Genomic DNA, 17,338 nt, shown 5'->3' on the forward strand with positions numbered 1-17,338 from the left:
ATTAATACAACAAAGAAATATATACCGACAGTGTATATTTTGGTCATCCATGACAGAATGCATGGGCACAGGTGTAGTCATTGCAACTGAAATGTGTCACTCATTGCCCTGTGTACCCATATCCGGTATTGGAATTCACAGTTAGCCACATTCATCATCTTACATTAGCCAAGTTGGGAGATCAGCGGGTATACAGCAAACTGACACTGTCCGATTATTGAAACATGGTTTAGCAAATGTCCCACTGTGTCAATCATGATGATGTAGGTTTGAATTTGTATGTACCTTGGGAATGGCAGCAGTCACAGGAATGTTGGTCTTCTGATCTTAGCATACACCCATGTGTGTGATAGCCTTCATACTGGGAAGTTAGCTATTGTACATATGCTGCACTAGATCAGCAGGGGTGTACCAAACATAAAGTAGCAAAGTATTTGGGGACTTTATATGTATGATGGAATTGGTCAGGGGTCCCTTGCACAAAATCATGCATTGTGACTATGCATTCCCCAACTTCAGGTATTCCATGATGACCCAATAACTTATGAGAAGTGCATGGCTATAAACACAGATGGCAAATGCATCAGCTCAGTTCCAGCTATTGTGCCCAAAGCCAATTTAAAACACACAGGAACAATGAATAGAGGGCCAAGGATATTTATTATTCCTCAATTTGTAGTATTTGCTTCATGTTTTACGCCACAGCTATGGAAAGTAGCACCAAACATTTAGATATGAACCCGTGTGCATTACTTCGGCATCCATTCCTAATTTAATTGCGGCACAAAGTATCAGCCTAAGATATTATCTGAGGGTAGGAAGAACTTTGCACGTATTGGCCAGAATACAGTTCAGACATGTATTCAAAATAATTGGGGACCACATTAATTCCTTGCTTTAGCTGGTGAAAAACATCTCTTTTCTGGTACACTCACAGACCATGAATAAAATATATGTTTGAGCCGCATTACCGTCATCTATTGACGTGAAAGCAGCACTAATTTACAAGATCATGTTGTGTTTTGTAAGTTTGTGCAGCTGCTGCGTCAACAAATGTCGGTAATGTGTAGCAATTATTGTATAACTCAGGGCCACTGTATGTTTAACTTGCATTCCACATATCCAAAAACATTGCCTGCAGCATATCAATAAATCTGCTACTGTCACTACAGAGCATTTAAATGGGCACATTACTCTGAATTGTACTCACCATCATGGCCACCAATCACAACACCCAGGTGGTCCAGCAAGTCTTGCTCTCTGGCAACAAGGTCAGCCCAGCGGTGCTTGGTTGGTGGTCGTTGCGCGGTGTGTTGAAAATGCGACGCAGATGGTACAGCACCTTGGACCACTGAGCCTTCTCGCCTCTGTGTGATACCCCAAAATATATGTCTTTTACTCTGTTTGTGTCATTTCTCACATTTTTAAAGTACATGACAGCTGTAACTGCACAGAGATAGGCTGTTTGCACCTGCATTGTTTATTCCAATGTTTGGGCACATGTGGCAGACCACACCAGATGAGCACTGTTCACTGACACAATAGATACCCAAACGTTTTGAATACAAAGTATGTATTATCCAGTTTGAGCAGGTTGTGCGTCAATAAAGGATAGCAAGGCTACGCAACTTAGGGCCAGATGTAGAAAGCGTTTTGCATGGTGCAAACTGTGAAATTCGCAGTTTGCGCCATGCAAAACGCGCATCACGATGCACATTCCCATTTTGCGAGTCGATACCGACTCGCAAAATGGGAATGCGACTCGCAAATAGGAAGGGGTGTTCCCTTCCTATTTGCGATTCGCACCGCAATTCGCAGTTATCACCCATGTCAAGTGGGTGCTAACTCATTCACAAAAGGGAAGGGGTCCCCATGGGACCCCTTCCCCTTTGTGAATGTCGCCAAAAATATTTTTTCAGAGCAGGCAGTGGTCCAATGTGCGTACTCTGAAAAAACGAAACCAAATGGTTTCATTTTTTCTTTTGTATTGCAACTCGTTTTCCTTTAAGGAAAACGGGCTGCAATACAAAAAAAAAAAAAACTGCTTTCTTAAAAAAGCAGTCACAGACATGGAGGTCTGCTGTCTCCAGCAGGCCACCATCCCTGTGAGTGCAGGGAATTGCAAGGGGGTCGCAAATTGTGACCCACCTCATTAATATTAATGAGGTGGGTCTTTGCGACCCCCTTGTGATTCGCAGAAGGTGTCTGAGACACCATTCTGCACATGATTTTGCGACTCGGAAATTGCGAGTCGCACCGACTCGCAATTTCTGAGTCGAAAAATCATATCTTGCTACATCTGGCCCTTAATAATTTAACTCATTGCCTGTGTGTCAATGTCTGTGAATTTGGCTATTTACATTTTTGTTGGGCCTCTGTGTGAACGTCACAAGACGTGCTTTCATTAATGTGCTTGTATGCATGTGTTGTAAATGTGGATAACCATCAGAAACTATTCAGTGTTTATATGAGTCAGGATATGTGTTTGTCATACACGTAGCATCTAATGCTGTGTGAACTGCACTGACTTTTGGGACAATACATCTCCCATGACAAACTATGCACAGGATAGATAGAGGACGGTTGATAATGGCAATGAGTAAGCCATCACATGTACAGGAATGTTGGATAACACATCCTGGTAACTTGTTTGTATACTAGCCATGAGTCAGTCATTTGAAAATACTATGTAGGTACAGTGTTTGTGGCACAGAGTCAGAAAACAATCGAAAAATGTAATGTCACTCCACAGTTTGAGTCCTATAGATGACCTATGTTTCTCGTGTGGCAGTGGAGGACCAGCAGACCAAGCTGCATGTGTTCACATATTTTCAGTGGTTGATTGCACAAAGGTGTCCAGTTCAAGTGTGTGGCCATGTGTACCCTATGTCATTATTGTCCTCCATGTTGTTACTGTTACGTGCATGTCTACTCATGAGCCTGTGGGTCCATTCCCTGCATTAACAGAGTATCCTTCAAAGCAGAATTGACCGAAAACCAAGAGGGAATCGACAACACACATGGGGATATTTAAGCTATGGCACTGCAGAAGTTTTATGAGGCTGACAACAGGGCAACCTTGGTGTGTTCACAAACGTCATGGATCAGTAAATAGAACCTGGCAGCTTTCATCACATTTGTACACAGGGTGGTATTGAAAATTCCCACTGCAACAGGGAACATCAGTGCCTCTGTGCTGACTAATCTCACAGCTAGTTACCACGCAACCACCATCATTGGGTTGCAGCCAATGTGAATCTGTGTGTGGACTGTGAGGGCACAAACATGTTTTGTCCATTCACGCACATTAGCAAACTTTGTTTTTTGTGCTGGAGGCACCATTCGTAATCCATGCATACAGCCATAGTACACTGTCACTGTTTTTCACTCATGCATACATGAAACACAGGCAAGGGCTAGTGCTGGGATTAGGCTATTTGAATACATGTCCCAGACCTTCATACCACATGTAAAGTGATTAAACTATACAATATATTTGTGGATTCATCATAGACTTACCAGAGACAATACCACAGGAGGAAAGTGAGAGCATGGAAAGCAACTATAAGAAACATTTTGCCACAGGGAACATCTATGGTAACACAAAGACAGGTAACAATCAGGCTGACAGGATGCACACTCTGTCAGGAACTAACATGAACAAGGCAAATGCACAGTGAGCAGACTCAGACTGGTAAAAGCCTGAACAACACTGTGGAAAATTAAAACTGGATTTGTGCTTAGGATCAAGCAACAAGGATATTCAGAAAATGGCAGCAGCTTCTAAGCAGTTCCAGGCAGCAGCAATGGCAGTGTAGATTCAAATGGCTGGTCTGCATGGAGGTGCTCACAGGTGTGTGCAGCTTCAGTCTCTCACAAGTCCTGTAGGTGTGAATCCAGTTCAAAGGACCAACAGTACCTTTCACATGGGAAGCAATGGACAGGTGATTACAGGTCCTACAGACTACCAGGCTGTGCATTTAGGGACCTGCAGTCCATGCAGTCAGATGAACTAGGACTATGGCATGCCATACTAAAGAGGGAAGCACACTGGAGTCAGAATATGAGTCTGGATGTGTGTAGATGATGGATTATCAGGGTACAAATAGTACTGTTACAGGACCACCTAGAGAAGGGTGGGGAGAGACTGAATAAATGCCTGTGACAGAACTTATAACCTGGGATGGCATGCACAGGGCATGTTTTGTGAGCAATGCTTGTCATACTTGGGGCACTCATGCTATCCATTTGCAGCTTACATGGACTTCTTTTCACACATGCTCCTTGCAGAGATAGCTGATGTCACACTGACTGGTGTCAAGGGTGTGGTCATACATTCCTGTTACCAATGTAATTGCAAATCCACTGCCTCATGTATGAAGCAGGTTTTTCTGATGGATACACCTACCTGTGGATTCCTCACCTAAAGAATTCTCCCCTCGCGCCAGCCACAACGGAAATTTCTTCTAGCTCTGCACGTCGACGATGACGTCACAATCGCCCAACTCCACGCAACGCCGTATAACATCATCTAGGCAATAAGAAGCCCTCGTCGACGTGCAGATGTTAGTTCCCTTTTTCAATCTGAAATGTGTCACTCATTGCCCTGTGTACCCATATCCGGTATTGGAATTCACAGTTAGCCACATTCATCATCTTACATTAGCCAAGTTGGGAGATCAGCGGGTATACAGCAAACTGACACTGTCCGATTATTGAAACATGGTTTAGCAAATGTCCCACTGTGTCAATCATGATGATGTAGGTTTGAATTTGTATGTACCTTGGGAATGGCAGCAGTCACAGGAATGTTGGTCTTCTGATCTTAGCATACACCCATGTGTGTGATAGCCTTCATACTGGGAAGTTAGCTATTGTACATATGCTGCACTAGATCAGCAGGGGTGTACCAAACATAAAGTAGCAAAGTATTTGGGGACTTTATATGTATGATGGAATTGGTCAGGGGTCCCTTGCACAAAATCATGCATTGTGACTATGCATTCCCCAACTTCAGGTATTCCATGATGACCCAATAACTTATGAGAAGTGCATGGCTATAAAGTAACACAGATGGCAAATGCATCAGCTCAGTTCCAGCTATTGTGCCCAAAGCCAATTTAAAACACACAGGAACAATGAATAGAGGGCCAAGGATATTTATTATTCCTCAATTTGTAGCATTTGCTTCATGTTTTACGCCACAGCTACGGAAAGTAGCACCAAACATTTAGATATGAACCCGTGTGCATTACTTCGGCATCCATTCCTAATTTAATTGCGGCACAAAGTATCAGCCTAAGATATTATCTGAGGGTAGGAAGAACTTTGCACGTATTGGCCAGAATACAGTTCAGACATGTATTCAAAATAATTGGGGACCACATTAATTCCTTGCTTTAGCTGGTGAAAAACATCTCTTTTCTGGTACACTCACAGACCATGAATAAAATATATGTTTGAGCCGCATTACCGTCATCTATTGACGTGAAAGCAGCACTAATTTACAAGATCATGTTGTGTTTTGTAAGTTTGTGCAGCTGCTGCGTCAACAAATGTCGGTAATGTGTAGCAATTATTGTATAACTCAGGGCCACTGTATGTTTAACTTGCATTCCACATATCCAAAAACATTGCCTGCAGCATATCAATAAATCTGCTACTGTCACTACAGAGCATTTAAATGGGCACATTACTCTGAATTGTACTCACCATCATGGCCACCAATCACAACACCCAGGTGGTCCAGCAAGTCTTGCTCTCTGGCAACAAGGTCAGCCCAGCGGTGCTTGGTTGGTGGTCGTTGCGCGGTGTGTTGAAAATGCGATGCAGATGGTACAGCACCTTGGACCACTGAGCCTTCTCGCCTCTGTGTGATACCCCAAAATATATGTCTTTTACTCTGTTTGTGTCATTTCTCACATTTTTAAAGTACATGACAGCTGTAACTGCACAGAGATAGGCTGTTTGCACCTGCATTGTTTATTCCAATGTTTGGGCACATGTGGCAGACCACACCAGATGAGCACTGTTCACTGACACAATAGATACCCAAACGTTTTGAATACAAAGTATGTATTATCCAGTTTGAGCAGGTTGTGCGTCAATAAAGGATAGCAAGGCTACGCAACTTAGGGCCAGATGTAGAAAGCGTTTTGCATGGAGCAAACTGTGAAATTCGCAGTTTGCGCCATGCAAAACGCGCATCACGATGCACATTCCCATTTTGCGAGTCGATACCGACTCGCAAAATGGGAATGCGACTCGCAAATAGGAAGGGGTGTTCCCTTCCTATTTGCGATTCGCACCGCAATTCGCAGTTATCACCCATGTCAAGTGGGTGCTAACTCATTCACAAAACGGAAGGGGTCCCGAGGGGACCACTTCCCCTTTGTGAATGTCGCCAAAAATATTTTTTCAGAGCAGGCAGTGGTCCAATGTGCGTACTCTGAAAAAACGAAACCAAATGGTTTCATTTTTTCTTTTGTATTGCAACTCGTTTTCCTTTAAGGAAAACGGGCTGCAATACAAAAAAAAAAAAAACTGCTTTCTTAAAAAAGCAGTCACAGACATGGAGGTCTGCTGTCTCCAGCAGGCCACCATCCCTGTGAGTGCAGGGAATTGCAAGGGGGTCGCAAATTGTGACCCACCTCATTAATATTAATGAGGTGGGTCTTTGCGACCCCCTTGTGATTCGCAGAAGGTGTCTGAGACACCATTCTGCACATGATTTTGCGACTCGGAAATTGCGAGTCGCACCGACTCGCAATTTCTGAGTCGAAAAATCATATCTTGCTACATCTGGCCCTTAATAATTTAACTCATTGCCTGTGTGTCAATGTCTGTGAATTTGGCTATTTACATTTTTGTTGGGCCTCTGTGTGAACGTCACAAGACGTGCTTTCATTAATGTGCTTGTATGCATGTGTTGTAAATGTGGATAACCATCAGAAACTATTCAGTGTTTATATGAGTCAGGATATGTGTTTGTCATACACGTAGCATCTAATGCTGTGTGAACTGCACTGACTTTTGGGACAATACATCTCCCATGACAAACTATGCACAGGATAGATAGAGGACGGTTGATAATGGCAATGAGTAAGCCATCACATGTACAGGAATGTTGGATAACACATCCTGGTAACTTGTTTGTATACTAGCCATGAGTCAGTCATTTGAAAATACTATGTAGGTACAGTGTTTGTGGCACAGAGTCAGAAAACAATCGAAAAATGTAATGTCACTCCACAGTTTGAGTCCTATAGATGACCTATGTTTCTCGTGTGGCAGTGGAGGACCAGCAGACCAAGCTGCATGTGTTCACATATTTTCAGTGGTTGATTGCACAAAGGTGTCCAGTTCAAGTGTGTGGCCATGTGTACCCTGTGTCATTATTGTCCTCCATGTTGTTACTGTTACGTGCATGTCTACTCATGAGCCTGTGGGTCCATTCCCTGCATTAACAGGGTGTCCTTCAAAGCAGAATTGACCGAAAACCAAGAGGGAATCGACAACACACATGGGGATATTTAAGCTATGGCACTGCAGAAGTTTTATGAGGCTGACAACAGGGCAACCTTGGTGTGTTCACAAACGTCATGGATCAGTAAATAGAACCTGGCAGCTTTCATCACATTTGTACACAGGGTGGTATTGAAAATTCCCACTGCAACAGGGAACATCAGTGCCTCTGTGCTGACTAATCTCACAGCTAGTTACCACGCAACCACCATCATTGGGTTGCAGCCAATGTGAATCTGTGTGTGGACTGTGAGGGCACAAACATGTTTTGTCCATTCACGCACATTAGCAAACTTTGTTTTTTGTGCTGGAGGCACCATTCGTAATCCATGCATACAGCCATAGTACACTGTCACTGTTTTTCACTCATGCATACATGAAACACAGGCAAGGGCTAGTGCTGGGATTAGGCTATTTGAATACATGTCCCAGACCTTCATACCACATGTAAAGTGATTAAACTATACAATATATTTGTGGATTCATCATAGACTTACCAGAGACAATACCACAGGAGGAAAGTGAGAGCATGGAAAGCAACTATAAGAAACATTTTGCCACAGGGAACATCTATGGTAACACAAAGACAGGTAACAATCAGGCTGACAGGATGCACACTCTGTCAGGAACTAACATGAACAAGGCAAATGCACAGTGAGCAGACTCAGACTGGTAAAAGCCTGAACAACACTGTGGAAAATTAAAACTGGATTTGTGCTTAGGATCAAGCAACAAGGATATTCAGAAAATGGCAGCAGCTTCTAAGCAGTTCCAGGCAGCAGCAATGGCAGTGTAGATTCAAATGGCTGGTCTGCATGGAGGTGCTCACAGGTGTGTGCAGCTTCAGTCTCTCACAAGTCCTGTAGGTGTGAATCCAGTTCAAAGGACCAACAGTACCTTTCACATGGGAAGCAATGGACAGGTGATTACAGGTCCTACAGACTACCAGGCTGTGCATTTAGGGACCTGCAGTCCATGCAGTCAGATGAACTAGGACTATGGCATGCCATACTAAAGAGGGAAGCACACTGGAGTCAGAATATGAGTCTGGATGTGTGTAGATGATGGATTATCAGGGTACAAATAGTCCTGTTACAGGACCACCTAGAGAAGGGTGGGGAGAGACTGAATAAATGCCTGTGACAGAACTTATAACCTGGGATGGCATGCACAGGGCATGTTTTGTGAGCAATGCTTGTCATACTTGGGGCACTCATGCTATCCATTTGCAGCTTACATGGACTTCTTTTCACACATGCTCCTTGCAGAGATAGCTGATGTCACACTGACTGGTGTCAAGGGTGTGGTCATACATTCCTGTTAACAATGTAATTGCAAATCCACTGCCTCATGTATGAAGCAGGTTTTTCTGATGGATACACCTACCTGTGGATTCCTCACCTAAAGAATTCTCCCCTCGCGCCAGCCACAACGGAAATTTCTTCTAGCTCTGCACGTCGACGATGACGTCACAATCGCCCAACTCCACGCGACGCCGTATAACATCATCTAGGCAATAAGAAGCCCTCGTCGACGTGCAGATGTTAGTTCCCTTTTTTCTGTGCCTCCGAGTAACGGTTTTTCTTCGAGGCTCACAGGGAGCTACAGTTTCGAATCGATTGCTACAATGTCGCAGCCAAGGAAATCCAGCTTTAAGCCATGTAACCAGTGCGGGGGTCGGATGTCGGTTACTGATCCCCATGAGAATTGCCTCTGGTGCCTTAGCTCCGACCATGAGGTCGAGTCATGCGGCTCCTGCCAGCGCATGAACCCGAAGGCACTCAACGAAAGGGAGGCAAAATTGTTCTTGGCCCGTTCCAAGAAAAAGAAGGAGAGACGTCATCGGAGGGAGTCCTCTTCAAGATCCTCGAGGGCTCATCATCGCCATGGTGACTCTCGGCGCCGTCACGACTCCTGGCGCCGATCGAGTAAGGGATAGTCCAGGTCCAGATTGGCATCTCCGTCAGCTCGGTGCCGTCCGACGTGGAAGATTAGCCCGACCGTCACCCCTCCACCTCCTACGACCCTGACTTCACCCGGGTCGGTTTTTGAGGTTGAGCCTCTTCAGAGGCCAGAGGGTTCTCCTAGCCAGGAGTTACCTGGTCCTTCTACGGCGTCTATGCCGGCGCCGGTGCAACAGCAATACCCGGCTTTCCCGACTCCGGGAACGGATCCTGCGGCGTTTTTGAACGCCATGTTTAAAAAAAATTCTACTATGGCGCCGGGTGGAGGTCAAGCAGGTCCGTCTGGCCCTTTGGCCTTTAATTTGGGCTTTCCGGCGTCTTACAAATCGATGCCTTTCACGCCATTTTTGTCTGCTGCACCTGAAGCGGCGCCGATGCCCTTGACGTCGCCTAGGAGACCTATTACACCTGCTACGGCGCTGATGGATTCGCCTCGGATCCAATCCACAGTCAAGGTTCCTGTGGAGCCGGAGGGTCCGGCGTCGGACGGATCCGAGGTTCGACACCGACGGAGATCTTTGGCGTAGGCCGACGCCTTATCGACGCTGGGTCTCGAATCTAGACTTTGATCCAGACGTCTGGCTTTGCGCCTTCTGGAGGAGGAAAAATACAGCATACAGCACCTGGAAGAGGGTGAGATTTTGGAGCCTTCCGGTGACTTTCAAGGACTTGATACTGCGAGCGGCATAGATACCTCCCCGGAGTGGGATCTAGCTTCCCCTGGGGAGTACACTGAGGAAGCTGCATCTTTCCACGCGGTAATTCGGAAGGCTGCGGACTTCTTAGATCTCCCTCTTCCAGCTGCGGAGGTAAAGAGGAACCTGTTGACGGAGGTATTGCATCCAACTTCAGTGACGGCAGAGCCTCTCCTGCCTTTTAATGAGGCTCTTCTAGATCCTATCAAAGACATCTGGAGAAAACCTGTGTCTACAGCTGCTGTCAACAGAGCGGTGGCGCGACGCTATCGGGCGGCACCAAGTGATCCTGTTTTCCTCTCCAAGCACCCGACACCGGAGAGCTTAGTAGTTCAGGCCTCAGGTTCATCCAGGTCCTCTCCTGACTCGTTTCCCGGAAGACCTGCGGACAGGGAATCGAAGAAAATGGACCACACTGCCAAAAAGGCCTTTTCTTCATGTAGTATGGCCTTAAAGTCAACCAACGCGACCTGCATTTTGGGACGTTATATCCATGCCCTTATGGAGGAAGCGAAAGGCCATCCGAACTTGTCCCAGGAAATGTTGCAGTTGCAGACGGACGCTCAGGCGGCAGCGACCCAGGTGATCCAGTCTGGGTTAGACACTTCAGACTCAGTGGCAAGAGCTATGGGCACGACCAAAGTTTCCAGACGACAATCTTGGCTGCGTTCGTCTGGCTTTTCATCAGATGTACAGGCGACTCTCCTGGATCTGCCCTTTGATGGCGAGAAGCTCTTTGGAACAAAGGCGGATTCTGCTCTAGAACGATTTAAGGAGAGCAGAGCCACAGCGAGGTCGCTAGGGCTTCAGTCAGCTGCCTCATCCTCCTTTAGGGCTTATAGGAGGTTTAGGGGTTTTGGACGTGGCTCCTCCTTTCGTGGCAGATTTCAAGGGCCACAACAAACTGCAAGCACCCTGCCATACAGATCTTTCAGGGGCAGGGGCAGAGTCCGAACAAGAGGAGCCACCCAGCAGCACTCTGCCTCTTCCTCTTCCTCGGGAGGGGTGCAGCAAGGAAAGCAGCCGTAGTCCTCCTCCACTCCCTGTCCACTTGTCTCCGGTAGGGGAGGTTATAACGGACTCCTGTGTCATCGACATTGTGAAGAAGGGGTACGCTCTTCCCTTTCGGGAATTCCCTTCCCTCCCCGCCCATCCTTCTGTTCGGAAGACCATCTTCTGTTATTACATCACCAAGTGTTGTCCCTATTGGCAAAAGGCGCAATAGAGTTGGTTCCCGGGCAGGAGAGGGGTCAGGGCTGTTATTCAAGATACTTCCTGATCCCCAAAAAGGATGGTCGGTTGAGACCGATCCTGGACTTGAGGGCTTTGAATTGGTTCCTCAGGCAGGAAAAGTTCAAAATGCTGACCCTTTCACAGGTTCTTTTGGCGTTGAGCAAAGGAGATTGGATGGTGTCTGTCGATTTGCAGGACGCATATTTTCATATTCTGATCCTCAAATCGCACAGGAAGTACTTCCGGTTTGTGGTGGGATCACAGCATTATCAGTTTGCGGTCCTCCCGTTTGGTCTTACTTCAGCACCTCGAGTCTTCACGAAGGTGATGGCGTTGGTAGCAGCAGAGCTCAGAAGAAGGGGGATAGCGGTATTTCCCTATCTGGACGATTGGTTGATCAAATCCAAGGCTCCGGAGCTCGTGCGGTGTCATCTCCAGTTGACAACTCCGAGTTCACATAGCTTTATTTGGTTACTTTCAACCATAAAAGCAAACAACCAACAATTGAATAAAAAAGAAAAAGAAGTTTAGTTAAAAAAGGAATAAGGATAAAATAGAATAGTATATGTTCAGCCTTAAAACACATAAAATTACATTCCATCAAGAATGCACCTGACCCCCTAATATCTATCATTTAAATTAAACATAGGGTTTTATTTCAGTCTTCGGTGCATAGTTAAAATTTAGCAGCTAAAACACTTTCCTTTTTTTTTTTTTTTTTCCATTTAAAATTTGTTCCTCATCATCATTTTTCCCCAGGGAGCTGATACGCATATGCCAAGCAGCTACAATATACTTGCTAACCGCACAAGATAGAGAGAGGGAATTATCCCTCATCATGATCCTCAAGGCAGCCATACAGTGTCTTATCCCCATATTTCTACACACAGGTCGTAACCACTTCCGTCGCGCAATCATATATGCAGGGCAAATAAACATAAAATGTACAATAGATTCAGAAGTGTGATTACAACTAGGACAGGGATCCGATCTTATAGTCAGACTCCGTGTACTACCATAAGATTTAAGAGGCAGGCAACCATATCTGAACTGAATGTATAAACTCTTACTTAATGGATCAAGAATTGTATCCATAAATGGTTCCAGATACGGATACCATTTAAAATCAAAAAATTGCGAGGTCAATCTACCGTGTGTTGAGCACATCAGGTGGTTTTCCCTGACATATATCCAGTAAACAGTTTTCAAATAGTTCTTCTGATCCTTCCTTATACTTTCTGGATGGCTCCAAAACTCACTAAGACCCAATCTGTAAAACCATTTTGAGATGTGATTGAACCAAGGAATGGTAAGAACATTTGGTCTATCTAGAATGTCTTGAATAGACTCCTTATATGTGGATAGCTCAGGGGTAGTCCATACACGGACCCAGAAAAGCAATGGTCGTAGGGCAATTACATCTGAGATGCATGGCAGGCCAAGGTCCCAGAACATTGGCAGCAGTGGGGTATTACGAGGACAAGCCAAAGTTGACCTTACAAAGTTGTTTTCACCCACTGCCAACTTGCCAGTTTTCGAGGACCCCCAGATTTCTGCCCCATAGACCGCAGCACTCTGTGCCTTAGCTCGGTAGATTTTAATGGTTGGAGTAATCACTCTCTCAGAGGTAGACTTGTGGAAGCGTAGAATAGCCCCAGATCTCTGGGCCAAAAGAGCTAAACTTTTATCAGTTGTTGTACGACCTGGGTTTTTCAATCAATGTGCCCAAATCTCACCTGGAGCCCTCTCAACGCCTCCTGTTCATAGGGGCAGTATTGGACACGACATTGAATCGGGCCTTTCCTCCGCCCCAGCGGGTTCAGGACATCCAGGCATTGATTCCAATGTTTCGAAATGGAGCGGTAGTTCCAGTCCTCAAGGTCCTTCGTCTGCTTGGTCTGTTCGCTTCTTGCATACTGCTGATCACACATGCACGCTGGCACTTGAGGGCTCTTCAGTGGTGGGTCCGCAGGCAGTGGTTTCAGCACAAGGGAGATCTTGAGGAATCGATAAAGATCTCCAGAGACGCTGCAGTGGATCTTCAGTGGTGGACGGCGGTCGACAACCTGTCACAAGGAAGGCCGTTCTCGCTGCCACCACCAGTGGCCACAGTAGTAACGGATGCTTCCACTCTAGGGTGGGGAGCTCATCTGGGGGACCTGGAGGTCAAAGGCCTTTGGTCTCCAGTGGAACAGAGTTTTCACATCAATCTGTTGGAATTGCGGGCAGTAAGTCTGGCTCTCAAGGCCTTCCTCCCTTCCATTCGCGGTCAGTCAGTCCAGATCCTAACGGACAATACTACAGCAATGTGGTGGAGGAGTGGGATCGTATCTTCTCTGCAGAGAAGCTCTTCGTCTCTGGTCCTGGCTTCCGCATCACAAGATCTGCTTGGTAGCACATCATTTGGCCGGAGCTCTGAACGTGCGTGCGGACGTTCTCAGTCAACGCAACTCGGTCGACCACGAGTGGCGTCTTCATTCAGATCTGGTTCTGTACATATTCCAGATGTGGGGATATCCGCAGATAGATCTGTTTGCAACTCAAGAGAATGCGCAGTGCCCGCTGTTTTGCAGCCTCCAGTATACGGTGCAAGGAGCTTTGGGGGACGCGTTTCAGATGTCCTGGAAGGGTCAGTTGCTTTACGCGTTTCCCCCATACCCTTGATTCCTCGAGTTCTGAGGATGATCCGCCAAGACCGAGCCCAGGTCATCTTAATAGCTCCGGATTGGCCGAGAAGGGTGTGGTATTCAGACCTTCTCCAACTCTCTCAGTGCCCTCCGCTCCGTCTCCCTTACAGGGTGGACCTCCTCTCGCAGTCGCAGGGGCAGATTCTACACCCCCACCTCCAGAGCCTGCACCTTCATGCCTGGAGATTGAACGGGGCAATCTAAGTGCGTTTTCTCTCCCACCAGAAGTGGTGGATGTTATTTTATCGGCCAGGCGACACTCCACCAAATCGATCTATGCAAGTTGTTGGGCTAAATTTGTATGCTGGTGTGGAGAGAACAGAATTGATCCCTTAAAAGCTCGTTTGTCTGACATATTGTCATTTGCTCTTTGCCTGGCACAGAAGGGTTGTGCGGTTGCCACAGTCAAGGGTTATTTATCTGCACTGTCGGCTTTTCTGTGCCTTCCTGATCAGCCTTCCTTCTTTAAATCTCCTATTGTTTTAAGATTTCTAAAGGGACTTACTAACAAATTTCCTCCATCACCATTTGTTATGCCTCAGTGGGACCTTAATTTGTTATTAACATTTTTAATGGGGTCCCCATTTGAACCGATGCATTCTTGCTCCTTGCGGTTGCTAGTTCTCAAGACTGTGTTCCTGGTGGCCATAACATCGGCCAGAAGGGTCAGTGAGCTTCAGGCTGTTAGTGTAGAGCCCCCATACCTTTCTTTCTATAGGGACAAAGTGGTGTTAAGGACCAAGGCGGCTTTCCTCCCGAAGGTTGTTACACCCTTTCACCTGGGGCAGTGTTTTACTCTCTCTTCCTTTTACCCTCCACCTCATCCATCCAAGGAGGAAGAGAGGCTCCACCGGCTGGATCCACAAAGAGCGCTGAGCTTCTATGTCGACAGGACGAAGGAGTTCAGGCAAGATGATCAGCTCTTCGTTGGATACGTGGGGAAGAGGAAAGGTAGAGCTGTCCACAAGAGAACGCTATCCAGGCGGGTCATTCTATGTATTAAGATTTGTTATTCTTTGGCGAAGAGAGAACCACCTGTAGGGCTTCGTTCCCATTCCACCAGAGCTAAGGCTGCTTCTTCGGTTTTGGCTAGGGGTGTTCCTGAGGCTGACATCTGCAGGGCAGCGACTTGGGCGTCCCTCCATACTTTTGTTAAACATTACTGTTTGGATTCTGAGGTTAGGAGGGATGGCCATTTTGCACGCTCGGTGCTGCAGGATTTCTTGGTTTGACCATTCGGGCACCCACCTCCGGAGGTAGTACTGCTTTGGGACTCTTTTCTTTAGGTGAGGAATCCACAGGTAGGTGTATCCATCAGAAGTATAAGTTACTTACCTTCGGTAACGCTTTTTCTGGTGGATACAGTAACTACCTGTGGATTCCTCACGGTCCCACCCGCCTCCCCGTTGCCTGACTGGTCATACCATGAAATCCATGGGTGAACATCCTTTGTCTTGTATATATGTATATACCTGAATTATTATGTATATAGTTGTGGCATGTATATATGCATTTCTTTCTCTAATTTAGATAGTTCAAGGAGAACATGTTTGGACTTGAATGACATATTTTTCTCTTGTTTTGACCAGTTATTACTGTTATTAAAATTTATTTTTTATTATAATAAATGTTCTGTTTTCATTCATTTGATGTGTCAACCTGTTCGCCTCTATGGCACGTAAAAAATGGTGATAACTGACGTCTGCACGTCGACGAGGGCTTCTTATTGCCTAGATGACATCATACGGCGTCGCGTGGAGTCGGGCGATTGTGACGTCATCGTCGACGTGCAGAGCTAGAAGAAAATTCCGTCGAGGCTGGCTCGAGGGGAGATTTCTTTAGGTGAGGAATCCACAGGTAGTTACTGTGTCCACCAGAAAAAGCGTTACCGAAGGTAAGTAACTTATTCTTTACTTGTGATTGATGGTGTCTTAGTTGTGTGCCATATGCTGCAATGAACCATGTTGTCAACATGGATGTGTCCCATAGTTGTGCTACTCTGACATTGCCCTTCAATTGTGAAAAGAACACCATATATGTCATTTACACTGTGTGTGAAGTTGGGTGTACAATCATACCCAACAAATGTAATATGGCTTTTTCTGTATAGTAATCTGTATTGCTGCACTGCTCCATGAGGCTAAACTCTGATTGTGATTCCTAGGGATCATGTGACGCATAAATAATTACATAGACCATGATTTAGTGATTAGATTAGGAGTTTATTGAGATATGGTAAGAAAGTGGTGATGGTGACTATAGTTAAAACAAATTTTGAACAATGTGTTGTCTCCGACGCAATCCTACAGCAGTGTTTGGATTGTCCCTCTCATGCTGATGGACAGCATCCTCCTCTTCCTCCTCTTCGGGCATTTGTGGGTCTGGTTCATAGAGTGGAATGTTCCTCCTTACACATATATTGTGCAGGATAGCACAGCTCAGAGTGATCTTGCAGACCGTTTCCTGTGAATATAAGAGGCTGCCTCCAGTGATGTCGAGGCACCTGAATCTTGACTTCAGGATGCCAAAGCTCCTCTCTACTATGGTGCATGTCCTCCGATGTGGCTCATTATAGGCACGCTCTGATGCAGTGCTTGGGTTTGTAAATGGGGTCATGATCCATGGCTGGATCCCATTCCCCTGATCAGCTAAAAGAGAAAATGAGTGAACATTTTTGATGGAGTTTCACCATGATTATCACTTTGCAAGACAGTTGTTATCTTGTGTTGTCTGTGACTCCTCTGTGTTTGTGTTATTGTGTGGAATCCTAGGCTTCTAGGGTGTACCATCAGCATTGGGTTGTTTCATTATCTGAACTGGTGTTTGGCTGATTGACCGGATGTCAGCGGTATTTGTGTACACTTGCAGTACATTGTGTACTCCCATGCATTATGTTGTGAAAGAGTTGTCCATGTGTCTTAACTGGGGGTGACATGACACTTCCATACACAGAATCAATTCCACAGTGGTGGTTGGATCTATATGGCCTGAAAAACCCATCCAATTTAACATATGCCATAGAATTTGTTAAAAATCAGTGAGGCCCTTTGATTTGGCTAGGTGACAATGTACAACACATCTCCATACCTTGGCAGCACTGAAGTGTTAACAATTGACAATGCACAAATATCCCATATGTGACAAGTTCTATGCAAACTTATTTTTCTGCCCTCACCGAGTTGGCTCATGTTCAAACGTGTACCTACACTACTGAACCTGGTCCACGTAATGTGGC

Source organism: Pleurodeles waltl, chromosome 6 (assembly GCF_031143425.1).
Source record: "Pleurodeles waltl isolate 20211129_DDA chromosome 6, aPleWal1.hap1.20221129, whole genome shotgun sequence".
Classification (NCBI taxonomy): Eukaryota; Metazoa; Chordata; class Amphibia; order Caudata; family Salamandridae; genus Pleurodeles; species Pleurodeles waltl.